Source organism: Hylobates moloch, unplaced genomic scaffold, assembly GCF_009828535.3.
Source record: "Hylobates moloch isolate HMO894 unplaced genomic scaffold, HMol_V3 SCAFFOLD_6, whole genome shotgun sequence".
Lineage (NCBI taxonomy): Eukaryota > Metazoa > Chordata > Mammalia > Primates > Hylobatidae > Hylobates > Hylobates moloch.
Genome location: NW_026652281.1, coordinates 5,092,598 through 5,120,375, shown reverse-complemented (window position 1 = coordinate 5,120,375; position 27,778 = coordinate 5,092,598). Strand labels below are relative to the sequence as shown.

Here is a 27,778-nt window from a genome sequence, read left to right as displayed (position 1 = left end):
TAAGCTGAGATTGCGCCACTGGACTCCAGCCTGGGCAAAAGAGCAAGACTCTGTCTTAATAATAATAAGAAGGAGAAGAAGAAAACTCAACATCTGGGGACCACTATAGACTTATCATTAATGGATGCTAAACCACTAGCTGAAAGTTCATTGAGTTTGTTGAAAGATATGGTATCTACATAGTCCCAAAGTATCTTCCCCACAAATTTCTGATTACTTACAAAGGAAAAAAGGTACCTTTACAATGGAGAAATATATCACCATTGGTCAAGCATAGTATCACCAATAATGAGATAAACAGATAATATGTGCCTCCTGATATGAAGCACTGAGAAGATCACAACTTAACTATGCGTTGCTGTTGCTAAAATGTGTTACCTGACTCTAATAATAAGGGAACAGTCAGGAAAATCTAAATTGAGGGGCATCCTATGGAACAACTGGCCTGTACTCTTAATAAATATCAGTGTCTTAAAGGACAAAGAAAAGCTGAGGAACTGTTCCAGAGTAAAGGAGACTGACTAGGCAGACAGAGGAAGGGGCCACAAGCCAAGCAATGCAGGTGGCCTCTAGAAGCCAGAGAAGACAAACAATTCTCCCCTAGAGCCTCTGAAAGGAACACAGCCCTTGCTGACACCTCAGTTTTAGGACTTGACCTCCAGAACTGTAAGATAATAAGTTATGGTTTTTTCTTTCTTTTTTGAGACGGAGTGTCGCTCTGTCAACCAGGCTGGAGTGCAGTGGCGCAATTTCAGCTTACTACAACCTCTGCCTCCCAGGTTCAAGCAATTCTCCTGCCTCCACCTCCTGGGTAGCTGGAATTACAGGTGTACCACCATGCCTGACTAATTTTCATATTTTTAGTAGAGACAGGGTTTCACCATGTTGGTCAGGCTGGTCTTGAACTCCTGACCTCAGGTGATCCACCCACCTCGGCCTCCCAAAGTGCTGGGATTACAGGAATGAGCCACCACACCTGGCCAATTGTGTTGTTTTTAAGCCAATAAATTTGTGGTGATTTGTTACAAACAAAGGAAAAATAGGCATGGTAGTCAAAAACACACAGAACTGGTGCTAATTCATATCACCTGCTATTTTGTATAGTTGTGTTTTGGACTCATCCTCTATTCAAAGTATTTCTTTGTTTGCTTTTTGAGACAGGGTCTCCCTCTGTCACCCAGGCTGGAGTGCAGCGGCACAATCTTGGCTCACTGCAGCCTTGACCTCCCAGGCTCAAGCAATCCTCTTACCTCAGGCTTCCACGTAGCCAGGACTGCAGGCAGGCGCCACCACGCCCAGCTAATTTTTTGTATTTTTGGTAGAGACAGGGTTTCACCATGTTGCCCATGCTGGTCTCAAACTCCTGAGCTCACGTGATCTGCCTCGGCCTCCCAAAGCGCTGGGATTATAGGCATGAGCCATCACGCCCAACCTATCCAAAGTATTTTTTTTGAGACAGAGTCTTGCTGTGTCGCCCAGGTTAGAATGCAATAGCAGGATCTCAGCTCACTGCAACCTCCGCCTCCCGGGTTCAAGCAATTCTCCTGCCTCAGATTCCCAAGTAGCTGAGACTTCAGGCATGTGCCACCACGCTTGACTAATTTTTGTATTTTTAGTAGAGATGAGGTTTCACCATGATGGCCAGGCTGGTCTCAAACTCCTGACCTCAGATGATCCACCCGCCTTGGCTTCCCAAAGTGCTGAGATTATAGGCACGAGGCCCCGCACTTGGTCTCAAGAGTTTTTTTTGTTTGTTTTGTTTTGTTTTTTGAGACAGAGTCTTGCTCTGTTGCCTAGGCTGGAGTGCAATGGCACGATCTCGGTGCACCGCAACCTCCGCTTCCCAGGTTCAAGTGATTCTCCTGCCTCAGCCTCCCAAGTAGCCGGGATTATAGGCACGCGCCACCATGCCTGGCTAAAGTTTTGTATCTTTAGTAGAGATAGGGTTTCCCCATGTTGGCCGGGCTGGTCTCGAACTCCTGACCTTGTGATCCGCCCACGTTGGCCTCCCAAAGTGCTGGGATTAAAGGTGTGAGCCACCGTGCCCGGCCAGAATATTTTTGAATATTGATTTAGCCATCCAATAACTTTACTGCTTCTCCTACCTCCTTCCCATGTCCTTTGTAGGATGTCATGAGATAGGTTAGCAGAGACTCCATCCTGGATATCTGTAGCTTTTCCCTGCCTATCCAGAAACGACCCTCCTTGTTCTGGCCAGACCACCTCAGTTTCCTGGGAAGAGCCTCCCTTCCCTTGCTCTCCACTCAAGTAGTATGAGTGGGGCTGACCCCTACTCCTGTGCAGATCTGATCAATCCAGTTATTCCAACAACCTGGCCTCAGAGATTGGTTCCAGGGGATGAACACACAGGTGCATCAGTCCATTCAGAACAAATCCTGGGGCTTTTGCTGAAAGTATTGAAAGAGAAGATCCTTTTTTCCATAGGGGCTGCTAAGCTGAGACAATATAAGCCTAGAGCTCTCGGAGGACACTCTGTAAAAAGAACCTAATCTGAGGCCAGGCGGGGAGGCTCATGCCTGTAATCCCAGCACTTTGGGAGGCCAAGGTAGGTGGATCACTTGAGGCCAGTAGTTCGAGACCAGCCTGGCCAACATGGTGAAACCCCATCTCTACTAAAAATACAAAAATTAGGCGTGGCGGTGCGCACCTGCATTCCCAGCTACTTGGGAGGCTGAGGTGTGAGAATCGCTTGAATCTGGGAGGTGGAGGTTGCTGAGACTGCGTCACTGCACTCCAGCCTGGGTGACAGAGTGAGACTATTAAAAAAAAAAAGAGCCTAATCTGAGACTGAAGCCAAGTCAAAGGAGCAGTGAAGAGGGGGAGAGACCAAGTTCTGATGACATCACTTGTGCCCCTGGATCCTGCTGAGCCAACCCCAGAGCCTTTTGTTTATGTCTGCCAACATATTCCTTCTTTTTTTGGCGGGGGGACTGAGTCTCACTGTCGGCAGGCTGGAGTGCAGTGGCGCGATCTCGGCTCACTGCAACCTCTGCCTCCCAGGTTCAAGCGATTATCCTGCCTCAAGCCTCCTGAGTAGCTGGGACTACAGGCGCCTGCCACCATGCGCAGCTCATCTTTGTATTTTTAGTACAGACCAGGTTTCACCATGTTGGCCAGGATGGTCTCAATCTCTTGACCTCATGATCCGCCCACCTCGGCCTCCCAAAGTGCTGGGATTAAAGGCGTGAGCCACAGGGCCCGGCCCGCTCTCTTTTAAAAACCAGTTTGAACTGAGTTTCCATCACTAGTAACTGAAAGAATCCTGGGAAATATACCTTCCAGGCCCAGATATATATTTCCACGGTATTTCCTTGATTTACCAGTTTATACATTTCACAGCAAGAAATAAGGTTAACCTAGTGAGACTTGGTCTTTGTCACTGGTGTTTCGTCTTTGGAGAGGTCACAAATACTTTTTTGTTAAGTCATCTGTCCTGAAGATTTTCCAGGCCCAGTGTCAAGTTCACTGATCTGTGGTTTGCAGAACTCACTTTCTTCCTCTTTTAAAAAATGGTCATGTCATCTGCCTCTCTCTAACCTTTTGACAAGGTCAGAAAACCTTCTATGAAGTCAGGAGAGGGTTTGCATGATATTCCCCTAAAACAGAATCTGACTCTAAATGAGTCACCTTTTTTCAATTCTCCCAAACAGCTGGTAATGCAAGGGCAGGTCAGGATGGCACAAGTCAGTGCCTTGTGCTAAGTTCACTTGCTGACCCAGGGAAGGAGTTTCTTCAGCCGCAACATCAATCCTCCTCCATTCCCATGAATTCTACAAGATGGCACTTGCATTCTGCTGGACTCAGGGCAGAACCCTGCAGAGACCAAAAGCGTACCCACTCGCCTGTAGCAACCACGTAAAGGAATGAAGGGTATTGGACACAAACTGAATTCACACCAAGCTGGAGACACCCTGAGTTCCAGCTTCACATGCATGGTGGCCACACCCAGTTGGTCAAATCTGGAACGAAGTAAAAGGAGCTATGGTGCTGAAGGCTCCATAACCCTCACAGCACTGCCGCTCCCAGCTTTTTTCTTCATGTGTTCCCTTAAACTTTCCCAAGGAGTCTACAGTTCAAGTCTACATCTTTCCAAGGACTGTCACTTCTGCTTGGGGTGTGGGACAGGTACTTGATCATCGATCCATATGTCATCTTTTCTCTTAAGTGGTAGAACTTGTTTCTCCTGCATAACTCCCGTAATTTCAGAAAACCCACCGTTTTCTAAAATTGACATTCGGCCCTATTTCAGATATCACTGCATTTCTTTAGAGACAGGGCTTGATCATTTAAGGAGCTACCAGAAGGAGCATTATAGCACTAGAATGTAGTTGTACAAATATCTTCAGAAAATTTGAGGTGTCAGTCAATACTCCAGAACCAGATTCTCCACTTTGCTAGGTGCTAGAGTCGAGTTTGACATAACTCCCAAATTACTAGGGAGGGGCTGTCAGTTTATATTTCTATACTTCCTCTACAACTAAAAAGGCGTCCAAAGGCAGCACTTCTATTTTAAAAACTTTTTTTCTTTTAATTGTGGAGACATAGAAGAAACTGAATGGCCTGAACGTTGTGTTTATTGTATTTGCTGAAAAGATGCCGACTGGCCTAGAATTTATGGAGCAGCTGAGATGGAATCTACCAGTCTCAAAGATGCCCCGTTTTAAAAAGTAATTTGGCCTCTGATTGCTCTTCCATACCAAGTATCCAAGCCGGACATTTTTCTTTTTTAAATTCTTTTTAAAAATTTTTATACCATTTTTTTTTTTTTTTTTTTTTTTTTTTTTAGCTCCTGCTCAGAGCCTCGCTGGACTAATTTTAATGGTATGTTGGTTAATGTCATGCCTTCACCGTAACTAGGGGATAGGGCAGGTAACTGGCACGCCTGTTTTAAAGGTAGGGAAACCCAGGGCCAGGAAACAACTAGAATCCGACGGTGTTTCCTAGCTCCCCCATGGCGCTTCCCGTGCCCCCAACAAAATCACGAAATAACCCACTCACCTGTGCGCACCGGGCCTGCCCCACCCACTCCTCCCAGAACCCGAGAACACCCAGCCTCTAGCCAGAGCCAGCAAGGGGGCGCCGGGCGTCCCAGAGAACGCTCCCACGGAGCGTGGGCAGGCCTGGAGCCCCGCAGGCTCCACCCTGTCACGTGACACCAAGCGCTGGCCGCCCCCCCGCCCCCCGCGAGGGGAGGGCAGGGCCCGTCTCGCGCCTGCGCAGAAGGGGCTGGAGGCGGGCGCGTCCGGTTGACTGACAGCTCGCGCCGCGGCGCCGGGAAAGGACCCGGCTGCTCGCGGGCGGCGCAGTCGCCGCAGACGCGGAGTCGTACGGCGCCGGTTCGCTGCCCGGTCCGCCCGCGGTGAGAGGTGCGGTGGGGTGGCCTCAGGCCGGCCTGACAGGCTCATGAGGGGAAGGATGACCCGGGAGGGACGGCGGGGACCAGGGACGGGGATCTGCGACGGGTGACAGCTGGGGGCGCCGTGGGGCGGGGGGCGCGGGGAGGGAGGAGGGGTCCGCGGGGCGGGCGGGGGCGGGGCCTCGCGGGCCGGGGGTTCAGGCCGGGTTTCTCCGCGGGCTCCCCGACTGCTGGGAGGCAAAGGGAATACGGAAAGGTCGCCGGGAGCCCACAGGCGGAGGGGCAGTGCGGACGCCCGTGAATGAGTGCAAGCCGGGCCGCTGCCTGGAGGAGGCGCTCCCAACCGCCCGGCAGATGGTGGCTTTGGGATGGAGCTGGTGTCCCAGTCTTGTGAGAAGAAGAAACCCCGGACTCCTGCAAGGGCATTCTGGGGAGAGGGTGCAAGGACCCAGGGGGGAAAGACATCGGCGAGTCATGCCTGTGTGCGGGGTGTGAAGTTGCTGCCTCACCGCTCCCGGGGCTAGCAGGGTGGGGGTGAGAGAAAGGGGCTTCCTGGCCTGGGTGGCCACCCCTGTCCATTCTGCGTCTTCCCTCTGCTCTTAATGGGCCAGTGAGTAAAGGGGAGGATTGCAGAGAGGATAGCAATGGAAATGCGGTTTTAGCAGCTCAGTTTAGGACGGCTGGATCAGATGGAATTGAACCCGTTTAGAGGATCTTGGAAAGGACAGAATTGAGTGTTCTGGAGCTGGGTGCGTGCCCCCCACCGCCGCCCTAGTCGTAGGTTTGTGCTTCCCTGGGTTGCAGGTTGATTCGACTTGGGAAGATGAAAAGGGGAAGAGGAAAAAAAGACTTTGCAGGGGCCCTAGCCAGGTCCTCTTCGTCTCTAGGTAGGGGCCGGGCATGAGTCCCAGCCTCCAGATTGAGCAGGAACAGCCTCTGAGCTGGCACAGGTGAGGCGCCCCTGACGTGGAGGTAGTGGCTGTGGTGAGTCAGTGTTAGAGGCAGGCTGACAGCTGTCAGGACCGAGGCTGCTTTAGCCAGGCTGCGACTTGATGTTGATGTTTCAGATTCATTTCCTTAGAGGCAACCCCCTCCCTCAGCCTAAAATCAGGGCAGAGAGATGCTTAACACCGAATCGTGCAAAGGAAAAAGGTTTGGGTAATATTGCATGTGAGCGTTCCTTCCTGTCTTCCCCCCATTTCTCCTGGGAAGCGTATGTTCTCCATTGTTCAGTGTCTCTCTTTGGCTGTCACTTGTTTTCATTTCCACTTTGTTCAGAAATAGGACTGCTTACGCCTTTGAAGCACAGGACGAAAGGCTATTGAAATTGGCTCGCAATGAAAAAGTTGACTCATGAGGTTTTCTTTTTCCGTTAAAGAGATGAAGATGGCGTGGGACTCACATGTAGGCAGCCTTGCGAGCAGATCATCACTAGCCTCTCTGTGTTACATTCTGACGTTTCTGGCCATGTTTGCCTTTTGTACGGGACGTGTCAGTGTGAAGGTTGGTTTGCATTATTTGAGATGTAACAGCCAAAGGCAATGAGAAGCCACTAGGTGACGGAGTAAATCACAAGCCTTAAATAATTTGCTGCCGAATCCCAGAAAGTGGAGGATTTCCATAGATATTGCATGTGGCTCTCTTTTCACGACAATAACTGCTTCTTCAAAGGTGAATTGCTTTATAGTAGCCCCAGTGGCTCTGAGGAGCATCTTTTAGGACAATCCCCAGGAAGGGGTGGGATGAGTCAAGCTGTGTGCTTCTCTCTCCTCCCACCTCTTCCCTCCTTTCTCTCGTAAAGCAAAAGTAATCAGGTTAAAAGAAACACCAAAAGCAGCCTGGGGCAGTTTTTTGAAAAAAGTCCTGAGAAGTCAACCAGCAGCAGGAAAGACATGCAAAGGCCGGAGTAAAAACCGTCTTGGCCGTAATAACCGTCACTTTCATACTTCCCGACGGTTTTCCCACGCACACTCTTGGCTGACCTTCATTATAAGCTTGGCAATCATGATGGGTTTGTTATCGTTCCCATGTCACAGATGAGGAAACTGAGGCTGAGTGACTTGCCCAGGGTCTCTTTGCTACTGGGGGCACAGTGAAGTGTTTAACCCAACCGTCTGACGCTGGTTACAGCAGCCCTTAGCACTGTGTGGAATGGGAAGCGGGGTGGAACCAAGTGGATTATGCCTCACACGAGGGGTCCCCAGAGGCTTGCAAAACATCCTTCTCTTCCACCACCTGCCCGGCTTACCGAGTCCGCCGCAGCACCCCTGCGCCCGCCCCAAGCTTGAGGTAGTCTGCATGGACTCAGATTTATTTAGACGTCCTTGAGAAATCCAGTAGGAAGTATGATTGCAAAGAGAGTCTTTTGCTTAAGTCTCTGTTTCCAAATAGCCCAGGTGTCTTCAGCTGTGTGAGGCAAGAGAGCACGCAGTTCTCGGGCAGCCTGCTAGAATCGTTTTCCTTGTCCTCCACCTCAAAGAGAAATGCGGTGGTTGTGAAACCAAGGGAGCTGACCCAGTAACTTTGTTTATTCTAAACCGTGTTTTATGTGTGGCATTGTATGCATTATGGTGACACTTAAGAAAAATAAGCCATAGGGCCGGGCGCGATGGCTGCCGTTTTCCTGTAATCCCAGCACTTTGGGAGGCCGAGGCAGGTGGATCACCTGAGGTCAGAGTTCCAGACCAGCTTGGACAACCAGGTGAAACCCCCGTCTCTACTGAAAATGTAAAAATCAGCTGGGCATGGGGGCAGGTACCTGTAATCCCAGCTACTCAGGAGGCTGAGGCAGAATCACTTGAACCCAGGAGGCGGAGGTTGTAGTGAGCCTAGATCACGGCACTGGACTCCAGCCAGGGTGACAGAGAAAGACTCCATCTCAAAAAAAAAAAAAAAAAAAAAAAAAAAGGCAAAAATAAGGCAAAAATAAAGGCATAGTTGTTCTCATGAGGGAAGGACAAGTTTTAATCCCACTTTATAAATCTGGGCATCACAAAAAGGACTTCACGGGGAGGTTGGTCGATACGTGTGTCGGCAAGTCAGTGGTGTAAAACAATGGATAGCCAAGGCAGTCCCCAGCACAGGAACAGAAGTGCAGGTCTGGAATGAAGCAGGTGATAGTTCCAATCTACTCCATGCTTAGAACATCATGTTCTTTTCCGGACATCACATGTAATGAAGGGTGTAGAAAAAATTAAGCATATTCATTGGAAACCGCTACAGTGGCGAATGAATTAGATGTAAGCCTGGAGAAGCTTGGGAACTGTGATTTATTAAGCTCATTCTGTAGAGGCCCAAGGTTCCAAGAACCGAAGGACAAAAGTAATAGTTAGAAAGACTTGGCCTTGGCTGGGTGTGGTGGCTACGCTTGGAATACCAGCACTTTGTGGGGGCCAAGGTGGGCGGATCACTTGAGCCCAGGAGTTGAAGAGCCTGGGCTCTTCACCAGCCAGGGCAACATGGCAAAACCCCATCTGTACCAGAAAATAAAAATTAGCCTGGCGTGGTGGTGCAAACCTGTAATCTCAGCTACTAGGGAGGCTGGGGTGGGAGGATCACTTGAGCCCCAGAGGTGGAGGTTGCCATGAGCTGAGATTGTATCACTGCACCCCAAACTTCAGTTTTAAGACTGTGATTGTGCGAGACTGGTCGTTTAAAAACTCTGAGTTAAATCGTGTCTGTCCCCAGCAGCTTCCCAGGACCTTGGTCAACTAGGGCAACTGCGCAGGTGCTGACTGACCCTGTCTGTTTCTCCAGCTTCATCGACTGCTGCTGTCATTCACCAAGGTCCTGCCTTCTTCCTGTGCCTTGCGTGTGCCAAGATGACTCTGCCTCAGGGCCTTTGCACAGACTGTTTCCTTTCCATTGCCAGCTTCCTGCCATTTAGGTCACTGCTGCAACGTCACATCCTTAGTGAGACCTTCCCTAATAGTCAAAATAATGTTCCTTTTTCCTCTGATCCCTGCCCACTCACTCTATCATATTACAGTGTCTTATTTTCTTTATAACAATATCAGAAATGACCTTGTTTATTGGAGAATGCTTTTACTAGAGACGGTCAAACCTAACCTGGCTAGCGGACCATTGGGCAAGAGAATTCAGGCGCTAGACAGACAGTAACGCCAGGTCACCTTTATTTCTCTTGGGACTGCTCTCACAAAGAACCACACACTGGGGCTTAAAGCAACCAAAATTTATTCTCACAGTTCTGGAGACCAGAAGTCCAAAATTAAGGTGTTGACAGGGCTGGTTCCTTCTTGGGGACTCAGAGGGAGACTCTGTGCCTCACTCCCAGCTTCTACTGCTGGCCAGTGATCCGTGAGTCCCCTCACTGGCAGATGTGTCACCCCGGGGTCTCCTTGTCGCTGTGTGTCTGTCTCCAGTTCATGTCTCCTCCTGTGGGTCTGTCTCTCTTCTCCTCTTAAAAGGGCACCTGTCGGATTGGACGTGGGTCCACACTATTCCATTTGGACCTTCTCTTTTCGTGAGACAGAGTCTCTGTTGCCCAGGCCGTAGTGCAGGGCATGATCTCAGCTCACTGCAACCACCGCCTCCCAAGTTAAAGCAATTCTCGTGCCTCAGCCTCCCATGTAGCTGGGATTACAGGAGCACGCCACCATGCCTGGCTAATTTTTGTATTTTTGCTAGAGATGGGGTTTCGCCATGTTGGCCAGGCTGGTCTCAAACTCCTGACCTCAAGTGATCCTCCTGCCTCGGCCTCTCAAGTGGTGGGATAACCTCCTCTTTTTTTTTTTTTTTGATAAAAATATTAAACTGGGGAAAAGCACGTCATTTTATTGTTCCTGGATAGCAGGATGTGCTCAGCTCAGGTACAGTAGTGACTTTCTAAGGAATTTGGAAGAGCCATTGGATTTTTTTTTCTTTTTTTTTAAAATTTTTTTTTTTTGCACACAAAACAATAAACATTTTCTAAAAGTACATACACACAAAAAGATGCATATCAAACATATTAGGAAGGTTGCACATGGGAAGACGGGGAATAGAAATGGGGGGTGGGAATTAAAGAAAATAAATGAGAGAGGGACTTTGTATGGATCAATGATAATAACTCAATCCTCTATTTGACAAAGAAGAAGGAGAAGGAAGAGGACGAAAAATAAAGTGGGATAAAGGATCAGAAAGGGAGGAAAATAGAAAAAATTAGAGTACGACTCCAGGGTAGACCTGTTTTGTTGTCGCTTGGTTGGTTGGTTGGTTTGTCAGTTGTATTTTTCATATGTTTCGCCATGTTGGCCAGGCTGGTCTCGAACTCCCAGCCTCAAGTGATCAACTCGCCTCGGCCTCCCAGAGTACTGGGACTACAGGCGTGAGCCACCACATCCAGCCCCCACATTGCTTCTGGCCTCTGTGGTAGACCGCCCAGCCGGGGCGGCCGGGCAGAGGCGCTCCTCACTTCCCAGACGGGGCGGCTGGGCAGAGGCGCTCCTCACATCCCAGATGATGGGCGGCCAGGCAGAGACGTTCCTCACTTCCTAGACGGGGTGGCGGCCGGGCAGAGGCGCTCATCACCTCCTAGATGGGGTGGCGGTCGGGCAGAGGCTGCAATCCCAGCACACTGGGAGGCCAAGGCAGGCGGCTGGGAGGCGGAGGCTGCAGCGAGCCAAGACCACGCCACCGCACTCCAGCCCGGGCAACACCGAGCACCGAGTGAGCGAGCCTCCGTCTGCAGTCCCAGCACCTCGGGAGGCCCAGGCGGGCAGAGCACTCGAGGTCAGGAGCTGGAGACCAGCCTGGCTGACATGGCGAAACCGCGCCTCCAGCCAAAGGAGAAAAACCAGGGAGGGGTGGTGGCGCGAGGCGGCAATCTCAGGCAGCCCACAGGCCAGGGCAGGAGAATCACGGGAGCCGGACGCAGGGAGTCTGCAGCGAGTCGAGTGTAGTCGAGCCCAGGCCACAGAGGGAAGAAAAGAAAGAAAAAGAAAGAAAAGGAAGGAAGGAAACCTCCTCTTAACTAATTACATCCACAAAGACCCTTTTTGTTTTGTTTTGTTTTGTTTTTTTGAGACAGTCTCTGTCATCCAGGCTGGAGTGCAGTGGCACGATCTCGGCTCACTGCAAGATCCGCCTCCTGGATTCACGCCGTTCTCCTGCCTCAGCCTCCTGAGTAGCTGAAACTACAGGCGCCCGCCACCACGCCCGGCTAATTTTTTGTATTTTTAGTAGAGACAGGGTTTCACCATGTTAGCCAGGATGGTCTTGATCTCCTGACCTCATGATCCGCCCCCCCCGGCCTCCCAACGTGCTGGGATTACACGCGTAGAGATTGCGCCCGGCCCCACAGAGACCCTATTTTCAGTTAAGTTCACAGATTCCCTGGGTTACGACCTCAGCATATCTTTTGGGTCCAGGGGTTGCGGAGGGTGCGCCTAAATTCAATCTATAATGCCTTCCGGCATCAAGATGCAGTGATGTTTTAAAGGGGTTGGCAGGAGGTGCTCAGTTATTTTTAGGGATAATGACAGGGATGTGGACGTTTTTAGGAGAAGCATTCGTGATCCTTACAATTTGCGAGACAAGTACTGACCATTGTGCTTCACCATGAAGAGGGCGAGCAATCCAGCGACCTGCCCAAGGCCATGCAGCTCCTGACAGTGAATCTCCTCATTTCTAATTGCAGAGCCCACAGCTTCTTTACCCTTCCCAGCAGGGACGCCACAGCGGCAGGGACGCCACAGCTGCTTCAGGTCAGGATGCAGGGTTTCTCTGATGCATTCTGCAGGGGCCCAGAGAGATGATTCCCTTCTTTTGCGTTTTGCTGCACTGATCCTTGTAGTGGAGGAACAGCTCATCGGCGTCCAGCAGTGAAATAAATGGCGCTGCTGAATACGATGCCCTGCCACTTAGGCAATGTTGCCCAGGGGCAGTGGCGTATGTAGAAGCCTCCTCCCGTGTGTAATTCAGAAGGGCTGTTTACCAAGGCCTCCAGAGCTCTGTGCTTCTGCATCTCATATTTGACCAAGGATGAGCCCTGAGGGAGTTCACAGAGCAACTTTTCTCCCTTTGGGCTGGGGGGTGGGGGCAGGGATGGGGGAGGGTAGAGCAGGACCTTCGCCAGCTGACTTATCTGGTGACTGGCACTGGCACCTGGAGATGCCTCAATTCCTGATTCTGTCACCCAGATACCCAATATGCCCGTCTTTATTTTTGACTAAGTAATATGTGCAGGTGGTACCAAATTCAAATGATACAGAAAGATGTTGTAATTTGTCCATCCCTGCCTCACCCCCCGCTTCCCAGTTACCCTCCTCAGTGGCATTACTGCCCATTTCTTGTGTCTCCTTCCAGAGATCCAATGTCCTTTTAATGTCCCCAATTACCATCATCCCCCTCACCCCATGGGCCATGCTCACCATCCCTCGCCTCAATCCTTCCTTCCTCCAACCTCGCCACAGCACATCTGTTGTGACAGATGACTAGTTTCCCATGTTAAGAGCTGATGAGGCCAGGCATGGTGGCTGCTGTGTAATCCCAGCACTTTGGGAGGCGGAAGCGGGTGGATCACTGCAGGTCAGGAGTTTGAGACCAGCCTGACCAACATGGTGAAAACCTCTCTCTTACTGAAAATACAAAAATTAGCCAGGCATGGTTGTGGGTGCCTGTAAGCCCAACTACTAAGGAGGCTGAGGCAGGAGAATTGCTTGAACCTGGGAGGTGGAGGCTGCAGTGAGCTGAGATCACACCATTGCACTCCAGTCTGAGCGACAAGAGGGAAACTCCATCTCAAACAACAACAACAACAACAAAAAAGCTGATGACTATACTCCTGCCAAGGAGTTTATCTGGGGAAAGAAGGTGCTTCGCAGAAATGAGTCGGGAGAGGTAAATATGGGGCAAGAGTGTGGGGAAAGGGCTTTTATTTATGGGGTGGTTTTCGTAGTCTTGTGCCTTAGACTTCACTAGGTAGGGTTTGCCCTGTCCAGGGCAAATACAGAGGACTCACCGGAAGGAAGGTGATGGGGGCAGTTTATTTTATGTGGCTGAGGTATAAAAATAGTGTGGTTGTTATTATGGCTCATATTTATAGGGTTTCCTCTGTCCATGCCCAGCTGTGTGCCCAGTGCCTTATGGGGCTGTCACTTTAGCCCTCACAAAAACAGTATAACGTAGCCAAGGTTACCCTCCCCATTTCGCAGGTGAGAAAACTGAGGTATAGAGAGGCAGAGTAACGTGGCTCCATCACACAGTGTGTAAGGGCAGCACCAGCACATGGGTCAGGGCAGCCCATCTCTGGACCTGGGTTCTTTGCCTCTCCCCTGTGCTGCCTCTCCCGACAGAGTGCAGGTCACCTTTGAGACCCCCTGTCACCGGAGACAAGTGCTCTGCAGGGTGTTGGGCCTCTAAGCCCCACCCCACACCTATGCACCTGCCTCTGCCCCCTTCCCCAGGCCGAGCCATCAGCTACCCTGCTTCCTTTCAGCTCTCTGATTTCCACCTGGCTGTCAAAGTCACAGGCACCAGGACATCTTCCCGGAGCCCCCAGTTCTCCGAGCACGGCCACAGTGGTGCTGGGTCTGTCCCCTGTCCCGTGGCAGGCACTTGTCTCTTGCCCTCTTTGCTGCCTGTTCCTCTCTGAGCAGGTCAGAAGTGGCTCTGCAAGTTCTGTGTTGTCCTGCTTGTTCTTCAGTTCCCCAGGCCTAGCCCAGTGCCCAGCATGGAGCAGGTGACGAAGAAACGCTGGTAGCACAGGCAGCTGGTGGTTTAGGAAACCCTGGTCTCCAACTGGCTCCGTGGGGACCCTCCGCTCCCAGGCTGTAAAAGGAAGGCTTTAACCTCAAGTCTTCTAGCGTCAGAATGTCCCTCACTTTGCTTACGTTGTTTTGTTTTTTGTTTGTTTGTTTATTTTTAGAGATGAGATCTTGCTCAGTCGTCCAGGCTGGAGTGCAGTGGTGCAATCACCGCTCACTGCAGCCTCGACCTCCTGGGCTCCAGCAATCCTCCCACCTCAGCCTGCCAAGTAGCTGTGACTACAGGCATGTGCCACCATGCCCTGCTAATTTATTTTTATTTTTTATTTCTAGTAGAAATGGGATCTTGGCTGGGCACGGTGGCTCATGCCTGTAATGCCAACACTTTGGGAGGCTGAGGTGGGCAGATCATGAGGTCAGGAGATCGAGACCATCCTGGCTAACACGGTGAAACACCGTCTCTACTAAAAAAATACAAAAAAATTAGCCAGGCTTGGTGGTGGGTGCCCGTAGTCCCAGCTACTCGGGAGGTTGAGGCAGGAGAATGGCATGAACCCGGGAGGCAGAGCTTGCATTGAGCCAAGATCATGCCACTGCACTCCAGCCTGGGCAACAGAGCGAGACTCCATCTCAAAAAAAAAAAAAAAAAGGAATGTGATCTTTCTATGTTGCCTGAGCTGGTCTTGCACTTCTGGGCTCAAGCGATCCTCCCGCCTTGGCCTCCCAAAATGCTGGGGTTACAGGCATGAACCACCACACCTGGCCTGCTTAGAGTATTTAAACAGCCTTCTTTCCTCCTTCTTTGTTCCTTTAACAGCTTATTGAGTATGTTTTAGATATCATAACATTTTTCCATTTCAATTGTACAATTTAGTGATTCTTAGTAACTTCACTGAGTGATGCAACCTTCATCGTAATCTAATTTCAGAATGTTTCCATCACTCCATCAACGAAACCCCTTTCTCATTTGCAGTCTCTGCCCCCGCCTCCCAATCTGACCTCTGACAACCACTAATCCAGTTTCTGACTCTGTGGATTCGCCTGCTCTGGAGATTTCGTAAACCTGGAATCGTCCAGTACGTGGCCTTGTAACTAGATTCATTTTTAGTTCATCTCTATTGTAGCATGTGTCCGTCCTTTGTTCCTTTTTAGTGTAGATGTTTTTAGTGATTCTCTAATACTGGGAAAGAGTGCCGGTGCCTTCTGGCCCTCTGCACTCGTCTCCATCTGCCCTCTTGCAGATGGAGCCTTTGATTGTGGGGTGGACAAGCAGGCGGTAGCCCTACTGGGTGTGCCTACATATTACGCCACAGACCTTACTTGACTGTCACAGTGTTCCCGTACTGTCCTCTTTCTGTTCCAGGATCCAGTCCAGGGGACCACATTGCATGTGGTCACACCAGCCCAGCACCCCCTGCCCTGGGACAGCTCCTGCCTTTCCTTATTTCACACACAGTTTGGTGGTCTCCATGTAACACGGGATCTTCATAGCTCCCAGAAGGAAAGCAATGCAGCTGCAGCATGTGTGTGAGGCCCGCCTTGCTCAATAGAGGAAGAACCTGACTTGAGAAAATCCTGCTTTCATTCTTGCAGCATTTCTGGCCTTATTCTGGAAACTTTCTCCTGCCTCTAAATATCAGAAATGAATGGCCAGGACCCATTATACTGTAGGAATAATTTCTAAGCAAGGCTGATGGGGATGGTAAATTAGAAGAAAGAAAGGAGAGAGAAGGGGGGATTATTTTTTTCTCTTCATGGCTGAGTCCACGTAGGAAAGCATGCGCCTGGCAGACCACCTTCTTCAGTGACATCCTTTTCTCTGCCAGGTGTGTTTGGAGACATTTTCCTGGCCTTTACATCACAGCCAGGCGTGACTCACAAGCAGATGACTCAGTGGCAAAAGTGACCAATGAGCTAGGGGAAAATGAGAATCTGGGAACAGTGGAACAGATGGAAAATGCCAGAGTCAGCGCGTGTGGACGGCTGCTGTGATGCTGACATCCTTGAGTCAGGGGATATCGGGTGAACCTAGGACACTGGGATACAAAATGGGGCCCTGCAAGGAGGGGTGGAAGCCTCATGACAGAAGAGAACCACATTCTGAGTGAATAGTAAGTATCGAGAATGAAATAAAAGAATGAGATGAGACCAAAACAGTGTCCATATGTCAGTGTCAAACCTAAGACTGCCTCCTCGTAATTTTTTAAAAACTTAATTTGCAGTGGTTAGAAGGAAATAGAAAACCCCGTTAATAAAGTAAAACTAGTCTAATCCCCAGTGTAGTCAGTGAGAGGCAGATTATGTTGAACTTCATTATGCAGAACAACATCACTCCTAGAATCCCAAGGCCCAGTTTGGGTAATAAAATATACTTCATGAGTCTGCTGTTGTGGAAGGAAGTGGTATTCTGCATAATCAGAAATTTAACGGAAGTAGAATTAACAAAGTCAGCTATGCTGTGGGAAAGAAGTAGCATCTCTCACGTCCTCTCTCTCTCCTCCAGGGGACCCTCCCGAGTGAGCTGGAGTGGCCTAGAGCAGAGGGGCCCCATGAGGCTGCACCTCCTACCTGTGGTCCTGCATCTGTTCTTGCTAGCATGCCAGTCCACTCTCCACACAGTGGCCAGAGTGCAGCATCTTTCCAAAATCGAATTCAGGTCAGGGCATTCCCCAGATTTAAACCCTCTAGTTGCTCCTGGGATGTATCCCCAAGTCTGTAACTTGGCCTGCAAGTCCCTGCTTCCATGGGCTGGTCCCTGTAGCCCTCCCACGCTCAGCTCCTTCCACGCCACCTCTATGCACCCCACTGGGCCACACTGTGTCGCCGTAGATAGAATGGCCCAGGTCCGTGCCCTTGAAGAGCAGTGACTTTGCCTCTTCCCTGCGCTGGGCCCCATGGCCTCCGGATCACAGTGACCTCCCTGCTTTCTCAGGCTGAAGGTGCTCCTTGCTGCCAGCCGCCTTCCCTAACCCAGCGCAGTCCAGCAGAAATGCAAGACGCACCACGTGTGTGATTTTAAATCTAGCAGCCACATTAAACAAGTAAGGGTATCTAGCAGTATAATTTATTTTTTAATTGGCCGGGTGCAGTGGCTCATGCCTGTAATCTCAGAACTTTGGGAGGCTAAGGTGGGTGGATCACTTGAGGTCAGGAGTTCGAGACCAGTCTGACCAACACAGTGAAGCTCCGTCTCTACTAAAAAGACAAAAAGATAGCTGAGCGTGGTGGTGGGCACCTGTAATCCCAGCTACTCGGGAGGCTGAGGCAGGTGAATCACTTGAACTTGGGAGGTGTAGGTTGCAGTGAGCCAAGATTGTGCCACTGCACTCCAGCCTGGGCAACAGAGCCAAACTCAGCCTCAAAAAAAAAAAAAAAAGAATATGTTTGTTAATAGATTCTGTTTAACCCAATGTATCCAAAATATTATTATTTCTACATGTAATCTATATAAAAATTATTAATGAGATAGTTTACATTCTCTTTTCTGTCCAAAATCTGAAGTCTGGTGTGGTCAGCAGGTCACAGCTTGAACGAGCCACATTGATGGGCTCAAGGGCCACATGTGGCCAGCAGCTACCACAATGGGCAGCACAGCTCTGACCTGTTGGTGATGTATTTTATTCATAGCACAGATGATGACTATAATATTTTTGTTTGCTTTTTTTGCTCTCTGACTAGGACATAAGCTCCCTGAGGGCCAGGCTTTTGTCTCTTTCACCCGGAGCAATGCCTGGTGCAATGTAGATGCTCAATAATAATTGTCGAGTGATCGAATGGACGGAGGCCAAACACAAACCCTCAATTCTCCTGCCACTCTAGAGGCCACGGAGTAGTCAGTGCCATTCGGAGCCTGTTTTAACCAGGCCTATTTAATGTCACGAGGTTCCTTGTAACGCACAACACTGTTTTATGTAGGGACTTATGTATCATCAAAGGTCTGTATGATTACTCTTTTTAATCTTTTTGAGACAGGGTCTCACTCTGTTGCCCAGGCTGGAGTGCAGTTGCACGATCAGGGCTCATTGCAGCCTCAACCTCCTGGGATGAAGTGATCCTCCTGCGTCAACCTCCTGAGTAGCTGGGACCATAGGCATGTGCCACCACACCCAGCTACTTTTATTTATTTTTTGTAGAGATGGGGTTTTGCTGTGTTGCCAATGCTGGTCTTGAATTCCTGGGCTCAAGTGATACTCCCACCTCAGCCTCCTGAGTAACTGGGACTACAGACTTGGGAATACTCCTGAGTAACTGGGACTACAGACATATGCCACCATGCCTGGCTAATTTTTGTATTTTTTGTAGCAATGGGGTTTCACCACGTTGGCCAGGCTGGTCTTGAACTCCTGACCTCAAGTGATCCCCCTGCCTCAGCCTCCCAAAGTATTGGGATTACAGGTGTGAGCCACCACTGCTGGCATGATTACTCTTTATTGGGTTGGTTTTTTTTTTTTGGATGATGCCGATACCAAAGAAAGAAAGGTTTTCTTTTGCCTCCCAGGTTCAAGCAATTCTCCTGCCTCGGCCTCCTGAGTAGCTGGGATTACAGGCCTGTGCCACCATGCCTGACTAATTTTGTATTTGTAGTAGAGACAGGGTTTCACCATGTTGGCCAGGCTAGTCTTGAACTCCTGACCTCAGGTGATCTGCCCACCTCAGCCTCCCAAAGTGCTGGGATTACAGGCATAAGCCACCGTGCCTGGCCAGAGAAGGGTTTTCAACAGGAAGCAAGTGCAGAGATTGAGATTCTTTGAAGCTGTTTCTTGGAGTTAATATAGATCAGCAATTTTCTTTTTTTTTTTTTTTTTTTTTTTTTTTTTGAGACGGAGTCTCGCTCTGTCACCCAGGCTGGAGTGCAGTGGTGCAATCTCGGCTCACTGCAAGCTCCACCTCCCGGGTTCACGCCATTCTCCTGCCTCAGCCTCTCCGAGTAGCTGGGACTACAGGCGCCCGCCACCACGCCCGGCTAATTTTTTGTATTTTTAGTAGAGACGGGGTTTCACCATGGTCTCGATCTCCTGACCTCGTGATCCCCCCGCCTCGGCCTCCCAAAGTGCTGGGATTACAAGCGTGAGCCACCGCGCCCAGCCTAGATCAGCAATTTTCAACTGGAGACATTTTCAGTTGTGACAACTCAGGGGTGCTTCTGGCATCTACTGGGTGGAGGCCAGGAGTGCTCCAAGCATCCTATAGTGCAAGGACAGCCCCCACCACAAGGAATAACCCAGCCCAAATGTTAACAGTGTCGTTGTCAAGAAACCCTACTGTTGGCTGGACGTGGTGGCTCACGCCTGTAATCCCAACTACTCGGGAGGCTGAGGTAGAAGGATCGCTTGAACCCGGATGGCGGAGGTTGCAGTGAGCTAAGATCGCACCACTGCACTCCAGTCTGGGTGACAGGGCGAGAATCTGCCTCAAAAAAAAGAAACCCCACTGTCCATCATCGCAGCTACACGTTTGTTGCTGTCTCGGAATTGCCCCTGGTAACGTTGGGAAGGTTTTTAGTCTCAGGAAACTTGAGAGGTTCCACACAGGCCCCATCTTTTCATTCCCTTCTCTCTGTTCAGGTTAAACCCTCCCCAACCTATCATTGCTTTTCCTAAAAGCACAGACCAAATGGGAGCCGCCTGCAGCCAAAGTGTTTGAGATGAAAGAAAATTGGCTCCAGTTATAAACTACAGATGAGAATTTTGCAGAGAAGCCATCTAGAGAAGCGTGTGCCTTGAGAACTATGGATCAATACACTTAAAGCAGTCCTTGGAACTTATTTAGATACGCTTGAAGCAAAACAGCCACAGAAACCTCTTTCTTTTCACTGACACGCAAGTAAACATCTGCCAACTCCACCATTTCCAGGCTCCTCAAAAATGCATTTGCATATTGCAAAGCAGGACCAGAGTGCAGAATGAGATGTATTTTAATTCTTGTTATATATTAAGGTCCCCTAAATAAGAATTCAGCTCCTGTTTTATTATGGGTAGAAAAGTGGTTGATTATATATGTTTCAGTTTTAGGGTTTTGGGGAATACTTCTAAATAGAAACTGAAGTTGTGCTAGACTAGGCAGTATTTTTTTAATCCTTCGCAACTCTCCAACTAGGTCGGAATCAGTCTGAATTAGCCATGTGGGGGATAGCATACCACCTCACGCCTGTCACTTCGCGCCAACTGTTTCCTCGGTCCGGAATATCTTCCGTTGTATGACTGGCAGGCTCAGGCTTCTACCAGATTTCACCCAAAGAACGCAGCCCTTGAAAACTGCCCCAGGCAGAGTGGAGTTCTGCTCCTGGGCTCCGACTGGCGTCTGCCTCCTGGAGTCAGAGCGTATGGCACGTGGCTGTCATCTTTTCTGTATGCGTTTCTCTGGATTGCGCTTGGGAAAGGAAGGGTCATGTCCTATACATCTTTGTTTCCAAGGATTTATCACAGTTCCAGTACTTGGTAGGGGCTTCAAGATGGTTGCCAAGTGGATGGCTTGAACTCGACAAAGTAACACCTTTTATCTCTCTACTCGGGCGATGCCTCCATCTGTAAGGAAAGGAGAAGTGGCAGAGAGACAGCAGCTGTCCTCTTCAGCCTCAGGTGGTGAAATTCCCGGACTTGGCACTGAGCAGAGAGGTGACAAGCCACCCAAGGAAGGAGGGACCCTGGGTTCCCCTGGTTCTCCGTGTTACCCAGCTGGTGACACGGTGGGTGGAAAGTGGGGGTTCTGGACCCATGTGAGGAAACCACCGCCTGACTTTGGGGATACAGCTTCACCTTGTCACTTCACTCTCTGGGCTTCAGTGTCCTGCTCTTAAAACGATTCCTGGGAATCCGAGCCTTTGCCCCTGCGCTGCCTACTCCTGTCCCTTCCTTATCTGTCTGCCAAGCGCCTACCCATTTGCCAGAAGCCTGAAGTCTCACGTATCCGTGACATCCTGGGGTTTTGTTTGAGTAACACAAAGTCTAGAATTAATTAGTGCATAGCTATTTTGTTCCTACTTCTTTGCAAACATCCTTTACTCTCTTATAATTATTTTAATAACATTCAACTCTTTTGGCAGTGAGTAACTGTTGCGAAAGCCCGGCATTTATGGGTGAAAAGTGCTAGGTCCTCCTTGTTTGTCAATCTCTACTAAAGTGGGAAATGGAGAACTTCAGAGGCTTTGGATGGGATATCAAATTGCTAATCATGTGTGGCCTGTGTGTCTTCCAAATGAGGAGACCTATAGGTTGAGTCTTTTTCCATGGCTCTTGGTAGAGGGAGTATTAATCCACCCCAGTGTACTGCAGCTATGTAAAGGGTCCTTATCCCCCAAATGAGCAAATAGGGGATAGGGTCCTTGTCCATACCCGCAATATTGTAAGGCTGTGGACTCCCACTCTGCTTGGGTTTATAGACACTTCCATCTTTGCTCTGTAGCCTTAGGCAGCTGTTTAACCCTTTTAAGCCTTAAAGTTTCTTCCTCCATAAAGTGGGGATAATAATTTTAGCTCATATGTTACTGGAGAATGAAATCAGATAGTTAGTGCCTGGTATGTAGGGAATATACAGTAAATGTGAGTTGTAGTTATTATATCGTTATCAAAAAGTAGTAAATAATGATAATGCTGAGCATTGTGGAAAAGAACAATCCAGACCAGCATGGCTGCCTCCCAGCAGTGACATGCACAGAGGCAGCAGCAGGCGGCAGTCGGCTTGGCCTTTCTGCAGGGCATTTGTGCCAGGCCTCACCGTGGCACTCAGAGGCAGGCAGTCTTCTGAGATTCCCTGAGAGGGAGGAGCAGAGACTTTTGAAATGTCTGAAGTTGCCATCCGTTTATTCAAATATAAGTTTTTAAGGACACAATTTTTAGAAAACTGTGATTGTAAGGCCGGGCGCGGTGGCTCACGCTTGTAATCCCAGTACTTTGGGAGGCCGAGGCGGGCGGATCACGAGGTCAGGAGATCGAGACCACGGTGAAACCCCGTTTCTACTAAAAATACCAAAAAATTAGCCGGGCGTGGTGGCGGGCTCCTGTAGTCCCAGCCACTCGGAGAGGCTGAGGCAGGAGAATGGCGTGAACCCGGGAGGCGGAGCTTGCAGTGAGCCGAGATCGCGGCACTGCACTCCAGCCTGGGTGATAGAGCAAGACTCCGTCTCAAACAAAAAAAAAAAAAAAGAAAACTGTGATTGTACTAACTTGTATAATGGCTGGAATAAACATCTTTATTTTTAACAACTACGAGGTTTAAAAACAAGTAGTGGGAAACATAATTCTTTACATTTGCTAATATGTCATAACAGGCACAAACCGAAATACAGTTTTAGACTAGCAGTGCATAAAAATACTTTTTAAATAGTAATTTTGATAGGTACAGTAGCACCTGAAAAAACAGCTGTGTAGTTAGTCCTCGTGAGGACCTACTAAAACAATTCAGTGTACTGCCCCCAGCTACAACTGAAATCACGAACCTGGAAAGCAAGTTCTCTTACCCAGGTACACACCACACATACCTGCGCAGTGAAACAACCTCCAGCTTCCATCTGTGGTGCACACTGATGAGGCATCCATCTCTAACAGGGCATGAGATGACAGTGTTTGGAGGCTGTTGCTTCTTGGTTTTTTTTGTTTGTTTGTTTTTTGAGACAGAGTCTTGCTCCATCACCCAGGCTGGAGTGCAGTGGTGCCATCTCAGCTCACTGCAACCTCTGCCTCCTGGGTTCAGGCAATTCTCATGCCACAGCCTCTTGAGTAGCTGGGACTATAGGCGGGTGCCACCACACCCGAGTAATTTTTTGTGTTTTTAGCAGGGTCGAGATTTCACCATGTTAGCCAGGTTGGTCTTGAACTCCTGACCTCAAGTGATCCACACACCTCAGCCTCCCAAAGTGCTGGGATTACAGGTGTGAGCCACCATGCCCTTCCAGGAAGTAATGTTTAATGGATTGAAATGCCTTACTTGAGCTGGGCATGGTGGCCCACGCCTGTAATCCCAGCACTTTGGGAGGCCGAGGCGGGCAGATCACCTTAGGTCAGGAGTTCAAGACCAGCCTGAGCAACATGGAGAAACCCTGTCTCTACTAAAAATACAAAATTAGCCGGGCATGGTGGCGCATGCCTGTAATCGCAGCTACTCGGGAAGCTAAGGCAGGAGAATCTTGAACCCGGGAAGCGGAGGTTGTGGTGAGTAGAGATCGTGCCACTGCACTCCAGCCTGGGCAACAAGAGCAAAACTCAGTCTCAAGAAAAAAAAAGAGAAATGCCGTACTTGAACCTTCTTGCTTGTAGACTGGCATGAACGTTTCTCCATCTTTGTTTCTTAAAAACCTCAATAGGACAGAAAGAAGGAAGCCCACCTTATCTTTTCCTTTCGTAGTCACTCATTAAGTTCTCCGTGGCTTGGGCCCTTGTCCCGTCAACAGTGAAGACATTGGGTCAGTCGTATTGGTTTGTAACTGAGGGGAGGTGAACCAGTGGTGCCCGCTGCGTGTGCAGGGACTCTGGTCCCCAGGAAGGCACGTCGAGTGTCCCCTGGGTCATCTAGGGCAGGTCACAGTGTTCAGCGAGGTGACTCAGAAATCAGGCCCCTCGTAGTATCCCAGAGGGGGACACGTTGACAATGTTTCCTTTCTTGGGGTTCGAAGTGAGATCCCTGCTGTTCTGGAGTCTCCGTCCATCCACCACCACGAAGTAATGCTCCTCTTTTTTTTTTTTTTTTTGAGGCAGAGTCTTGCTCTGTCGCCCAGGCTGGAGTGCAATGGTGCGATCTCAGCTCACAGCAACCTCCGCCTCCCAGGCTCAAGCAGTTCTTCTGCCTCAGCCTCCTGAGTAGCTGGGACTACAGGCGCACGCCACCATGCTTGGCTTATTTCTGTGGTTTTAGTAGAGACGGGGGTTAGACCATGTTGGCCAGGCTAGTCTTGGACTCCTGACCTTGTGATCTGCCTGTCTCGGCCTCCCAAAGTGCTGGGATTACAGGCATTAGCCACCGTGCCCAGGCAGTAATGCTCCTCTTAAGAAAGAAAGCATTTGGCCAGGCGTGGTGACTCACGCCTGTAATCCTAGCACTTTGGGAGGCCGAGGTGGGCGGATCACGAGGTCAGGAGATCGAGACCATCCTGGCTAACATGGTGAAACCCTTTCTCTACTAAAAATACAAAAAATTAGCTGGGCGTGGTGGTGGGCACCTGTAGTCCCAGCTACTTGGGAGGCTGAGGCAGGAGAACGGCATGAACCTGGGAGGCGGAGCTTGTAGTGAGCTGAGATTGCGCCACTGCACCCCAGCCCAGGGGACAGAGCGAGACTCCATCTCTAAATAAATAAATAAATAAATAAATAAATAAATAAATAAATAAATAAATAAATAAATAAAAAAGAAAGAAAGAAAGAAAGCATCTGTCCCTCATCGTGTCAATGATCTGTAGCAGTCAGATGTGTTTCTGGACATCTCTGTGCTGTGAAAGAGCAGGTGAATGGGAGGCTGGGGCTGCCGCACATGCCTGGTTTCATCTGATCAGGGCTGATTTATGGCCAAGCACTCACTGTTTTTTGGGGGAAGAGAGTCCTTATATTTGATACTTAAGCAGAGGTCCAATGACCTTGTTTGTTTGTTTGTGACAGAGTCTTGCTCTGTCACCCATGCTGGAGTGCAGTGGCGCAATCTTGGCTCACTGCAACCTCTGCCTCCCAGGTTCAAGTGATTCTCCTGCCTCAGCCTCCTGGGTAGCTGGGATTACAGGCACCCACCATCATGCCCAGCTAATTTTTGTATTTTTAGTAGAGATGGGTTTCACTGTATTGGCCAGGCTGGTCTCGAACATCTGACCTCAAATGATCCACCTGCCTCGGCCTCCCAAAGTTCTGGATTACAGGCGTGAGCCACCGCACCCGGCCTCAGTGACCTTGTTTTAAGGACATGACATGGAATTCCTGGAACTGGGATCCATTTTGAAGAGTCAGTAGTCCTAAGTTGTCATTAGGCAGGGGACTGGGTTCTGCTCTGTGCATTGGCCTCTGCTCCAGGCTGTGCAGGCTGTGTGGACGAGTGCCACCTTCTGCATCAGTGAGCACCTCGCGAGGCTTTGTGGAGCTCCAGTGGGTAGCCCACTTCCATCTGTCCATCTGGCTTGGACTTTCTGTACTTATCTTAGTCCCATGGCTGTGCTCCTGCAGGGCCAGGCAGATGACGGCAACCGACAGTGTGTATCTCAAAGGGACAACTACCCAACGAAGGATCCACAGGAAATGTTGCAGGGGGTGGGTCATGCCACAGCCCCTGGAAACGAGACGGGATGTTGCCCTTGATCTTGCCTGCATTCTGGCTTTGCACTTTGAGGGAGTTGCTTCCGCCCTTCCCTTGGTCTCTGGCTGTTTGAGCTTTATATAGAGAGCCAAGTAGGAGTCAACTCTTTGGAGCTGTCTCTTGTGAAGTCTTTCTTACCACATGCCGTGTCTTTCTCGGCAGTGCAGCTGCATCCTTCACACATGGCTATTCTCTTAGCAATTTCTTACCCTGTGCAGTTTAAAAACAAACATCTTACCTAACCCAGAGTGCTTTCTACATGCCCGTGACACCTTTCTCCTTACAGAGGATGAAGAACCACGGAAAAACTTGGGGCTCCGGTATCGCGAACTCCCTAAGTTCTCCCACCTCCTTTTCCACATAACCTGATGCTCAGCCTACTGCTGACAAGCGTCAGCCCAGCGGAGGCCCGTCTGCCCTGCCTTTGTCATTTCTAGTCCCCTTCAGTTATATTTCGTGTTCCTCATTCTCACAAGAGAGAATCCCTTTCCTTCTGCAGATGGACAGCCCATCTGTAGGCTGGTGCCATCCTTCGAGGTTAGCTGGTGACACACACTGAGAGGGAACCTAGGTCCAGAATGTGCTTGTCAGGAAGGGTGTGCAGCCCAGGGTTCTCTCCGTGTTCACTGACTCTTTCCTTTGTCATCTTCGTTCTGCCGTTGAGCCTACCTAGTGGATTTTTACAGTTTCAGTTACTGTATGTTTAGTTCTAAGTTTTCTATTTGGTTCTCCTTTATGCCTTCTATTTGTTTCCTGAGACTTTTGATCATTCTCTTTATGTTAAGAATACCCCTCCTTACTTCTTGGAGTGTTTTTTATAATAGCTGCTGTGGAGTCTGTCAGCTAATTCCAGTGTCTCTGTTAGCTCAGATAAGCTGTTGATCATCTTTTCCCATGCGAGTTGAGGATATTCAACCTGTTTGTACGCAGAGTGGTTCTGGATTGGTCCTGAACATTCTGAATATTACGTTAGGAAGCTGTGGTTCCTGATTCAGTCATCTGGAGGGTTGTTGGTACCTTGGTTTTGGCAGGCACTTCACCAGCTTGGGTTCAGGTTCTCAATCCCTACCATTCTGCTGTGGGTTTTGGTGCCGTTTTCCAAGCCTTTGCCCGCTCTTCAGATCTGTCCGCTGTGTAGCACTCCATGGTCTGTGTAGGCCCCAGGCATGCTCCGTCCTGACCTTCAGTGCTCAGGGTCTGTGCTTGAGGGCTCTGTTCACTTACGCCTCGCTCAGGGCTGAGCCCAGGAGCTCGTAACAACTTGATGGGGTTGTTTTCCTGAGCTCCTCCCTCTCTGCAGTCTCCCGAGCACTTTTCCGGTTTCCTGGGCCTCCTATCTTCATCCCTTCAGCCAGGAGGCAGGGCTTCAGTTATCAGCTCTGCCACGCTTCTCCCGTGACTCAGCTTACTTTTGTGGCCAAGCAAGAAGAGGACACAGAGGAAAAAAGCCAGCAGGTTTTTCACCCTCTTTGGACCACCTTTCCTCCAGCTGGAAAGGAAGGTTCCCTCTCTCAGAGCTTCAGACACCTGCAGGCTGACCCCTCTGCTGGCACTGTCACTGTTGCCACCACTGCCGCTGTGGAATTTCCTGGGGACCAGGGCACCAGAGAGACAGAAAGGAAAAAACCCAGGGATCTGGCCCACTGTCTCAGAACCAAGCGACCCCTTTCCTGTTACTAGAGGATTCTCCTGGAGCCCCCGGGCACACTCTTGCTCGCCTCTGGGTATCGGGTTTTATTTAGTCCAGGCTGGGGATACCAGGGTCAGACACATGGCAAACTCACCACAACCTTGGTGGCACTTCAAATTCTGGTCTTCAACCCCCTTTTACCTGCTACTGGTCAATTCTCAGAGGCTTCAGTAGCTCCTCTGTGTGCCTGTCTAGCCTTTTAACCACGTTCAGTGGGCAGGGCAGGGTGGCGGGGGCGGTGCTTACTCCCTATGGAGTAACCATAAGGAAACCAGAACCATAAGGAAACGAGAAGATGTGTTTTAAAGGCCTTAAACAGGAAAATCTGGATTAAAGAAAGAAATGAGGAAGTCAGGAATAAAGTAAAGGGTGAATGATTAGGTGAGAGCGAGCAGAAGTGCCTGATATGCAGGATCGTGTGGGCCTCTGGAGTCCATCCCCTAACTCCCTCACCCATCTTTGCGTGTGCACCTCGCAGAGGGAGGAGGGAAGCCCTCCGCACCCACCCCGCCTTCCAGGTTGAGACGAAGGCGTCGACCGTCAGCACGCAAGCCTATCCTTTCCACGGGGAGTGTCAGAAAGGTATGGATGGACACATGGAAAGGGGTTTCTAAGAGTCAGAAGTCTTTAATCCATGATATCAAGTGTCTGTATCCAGGTAGTCACCCATGTGCAGAGCCTCATGCTGCACGATTGGATCTGGGCTTGATAAAGAATTTAGTGTCTCAAAGCAGGTCTGTC

The 27,778-nt window shown here is 49.8% G+C and overlaps 1 protein-coding gene across 8 annotated transcripts in view; it reads left to right on the top strand.

Moving 5' to 3' along the window:
• Positions 1 to 5,288: 5,288 nt before the first annotated feature.
• The window catches only part of KIAA0513 (KIAA0513 ortholog), a 66,463-nt gene continuing 43,973 nt past the window's right edge, over positions 5,289 to 27,778 (top strand). For 2 of the 8 annotated variants that reach the window (XM_032156284.2, XM_032156280.2), the window contains exon 1: positions 5,289 to 5,387. The gene's annotated coding sequence lies outside the window, so the exon portion shown is untranslated. Of the gene's footprint in view, positions 5,388 to 5,564; positions 6,536 to 12,014; positions 13,217 to 15,055; positions 16,194 to 27,778 lie in introns of those variants that run through there. The other 6 variants (XM_058440422.1, XM_058440425.1, XM_058440423.1 and 3 more) reach the window with 6 other exon arrangements.